This window comes from Copidosoma floridanum, unplaced genomic scaffold, assembly GCF_036245765.1.
Source record: "Copidosoma floridanum isolate Cflo_tuat_1 unplaced genomic scaffold, Cflo_Japanese_pri ptg000004l, whole genome shotgun sequence".
NCBI classification, from domain to species: domain Eukaryota; kingdom Metazoa; phylum Arthropoda; class Insecta; order Hymenoptera; family Encyrtidae; genus Copidosoma; species Copidosoma floridanum.
Window position 1 is genome coordinate 13,497,369 of NW_028321881.1, and position 2,887 is coordinate 13,500,255.

Below are 2,887 nucleotides of genomic sequence, written 5' to 3' on the forward strand. Positions count from 1 at the left end.
ACACGAAATTTTTTATATTCGTAGAAAAGTAGTGACTATCAATTAAAATTTGTTTAATAACATTGATTAGTTCAATTATATAACCCACTGGAATATAATTATAAGAAACTGATAAAAAAACAATCCCTTATATGGTGCTCGGTTCCGGCATTAAAAATTAAAAAAATTTTAATGCAGGAAGTTAAGTAATTTTTAAAAATTATTTATAAAAGAAATTACATGATATTAAAAATCTAAATAAAGAGATGAGCCGTTGAGAAATCGTTCTACGATAATTTCTCGAATAAGAGGGAAGTTGTTGCAAGTGATTTTATTTGAAGAACGCGATACTTCCAAAAAAAAGTTTTTCTGCTACAATAATTACCAAATATTTGTCAACATTTAACTCATGTTTTACTTGAAGCATGGGCGGACAGGAAATTTTAAATACATTTTCCACTACACTCGAGGTTCACCTAACATAGTATGACTCAAAATGCTAGTACCAAGGAAACCATAATATTGGTCCATTATTATTTCCCTAAAGGAGATCCGCATACAAATTTCGACAAAAGCCTTGCATATGTAACATTTCATAGAAATGTAAGGATGAATAATTATTTTGATAATTAAAAAGCAGTAAGTTGCACATTGAAAACAAGTAGATTAAGTTGAATGTTTCACTGCAATCTACAATATATTAATTAATTTTCAATACCAGCTTTTTTTCTGTATCTATTTTTAATCGATCGGACCGGTTTTTTTCTTGTCAAATCATGCCTATGCTCAATGGTGTCTTCGGCTTGATTACTAGCAGCCTCAGTACTACTTGGAAGTGGTCTTCCAGTATCATTATCAAAATTATCATCAAGCTCATGTCGTGAGCTTGGCCCGTGAAATGACATATCACTTGGCATATTGATACGGTCCTCGACTTGAAGCTGTAACCTTGCTCTGGTATCCGTTATACTATTCGGATCATTTGAAGTAACGTCATCAAAATTGTTGACTGCACGATTGTTGATAGAAAAAACAGGCAGGCTCGATATATTGTTGTGGATTTGTTCTTCTTCAGATACATCTGAGTCTTCAATTCTAGGCCTCTTATTCAAACAATTTTTTCGCTTGTACTGTTTTAAGATTTCCTGTGCTACTTTATTGGTAGTTGTCTGCATTTCATTCTAAATTTAAATTAATTTTTATAACTTCAAACATATAGAAATTATTTTTTTATAATAAAAGTATATATCAGACTAAATGGTCAAGACTTTTATGATCCATATTGGAAATCCAAGTAGATATATTCAAGTACCCATAAATATAACATATACTAATGTTTAACCCTGCACTCATCCTATAGTATTGCTTAGTAAGCCTTTTCATTACACTTTTTATATTTTGTTGGCATTGAGAGGCATCTTTGAATTTTCAATAATTCATAGTTATCTCTGACAACCAAGGTTTGGTATACAGGCACATGGATGGACATAAGAACAGAAAACTAAGTTAAAATATAAAAGCAAAAGTACTTACAGAATCAGAATTAGAATCATCATCGGATGATACTGGACTTGTCGACGTTTCTTGGCTCCTTTTTTGAAATTTTGAACGTTTCATTCCATCTTTTAGTTTGATCTCATCTTTAGTTGCTACAAAAATATATTTCAAGTAATATTTAATTTAATTCACATATGTATATCCATGAAGCATAGTATAAATTCGTAAAAAAGTTTTCTGATTAATATTAATACTTACCCCCCAAATGCAAAATATGAGCCTTGTAATTGTGGGTATGTTTTTTAGCATTTTTTGTACATTCATCATCGCTACAAGGCCATCTAGCATAGTACCATTTATTTGCATCAAAATCGTTTACATCTTTAGGTTTGAACACAATAAATTTGAACACGCCTGGTCGATTGGAATCCTCACATTTTTCATATATATGTGAGATTTCGTATATTCTTTTACAGTTTTCGTCTTTGAAACGAATTAAAGCGAAGAAAACTTCCATTGTTACAAATAATACTGATCCTTTTTAATAACACCACTCTAATTGAAAGATTTTCTTTGGCTTCTCTGGCAAAGTAACAAAACGGGCTTAACCACAAAATACATGAAAATATTAGGGTGCAGTTACATTCAATTGAAAGTGATCATCGACCGATAGTGGCGCTGGCCATGGCGCTGACACAAGCTACCACAATGGGTACATTTTTTTTCGTTTATTCGGTCGCCCAACGCCTGGTCAGTTGCTCCAGATCCCAGGGGCCGTACCATGCAAGTATTTTTCTGTACATCGGGCTGTGTTATAACATAGATTCGCGAAGAGAAAAAAAGTTATATGGTACGGCCCCAGACTGCGAATTGCATCAAAGAAAGATCCTCCACTATATACCATCACCACTATATTCGTATTTCGCAAGAGCATCGAGTGCATCATTCACACGTACACGACTAAAGATAATGCGTAAACGAAGCAGCCAATAAGAAAAACGGAATTTAGTAACAAAAAATAAAAATTTTTTGTATAGTTAATATTTTTTTAATGAAAACGATGAGGTTGTTTGAAACGTACTATTTAGAGTAACAAATAACTAAAGCAATAATATAAAAACACGCTTGGCTCTCAAAAAATATGACTTGCCGGTGTTTTTGTTAGCTGAGTGCGTAATAGAATCTTTACTCTCAGCACTTATGCGCAGTACGTTTTATTTCTTGACGCAGTCCAAAAAGCCTATTCTGTACTGAGAAAGGTTACGGGAATTTATTTAATAGAGTGGCCAGTAAGCTCCCTGGGTTATCGGGTGATTGGCGCTTGTGTTATTACTGATTAGGTTATTTGGTCAAATAGCTAGGGGTTTAGTTATCTGGTTCTTTGCGTTTTGCACCATATAACCAATTTGAA

The 2,887-nt window shown here is 33.0% G+C and overlaps 1 long non-coding RNA gene across 1 annotated transcript; it reads right to left on the minus strand.

The window, feature by feature from the left end:
• Positions 1-1,099: 1,099 nt before the first annotated feature.
• On the minus strand, positions 1,100-1,834 carry LOC149375738 (uncharacterized). Its single transcript, XR_016293665.1, has 3 exons — positions 1,735-1,834; positions 1,513-1,628; positions 1,100-1,160 (listed from the first exon to the last, which is right to left on the minus strand). It is a non-coding gene; the product is annotated as an uncharacterized LOC149375738 (long non-coding RNA).
• Positions 1,835-2,887: the final 1,053 nt, after the last annotated feature.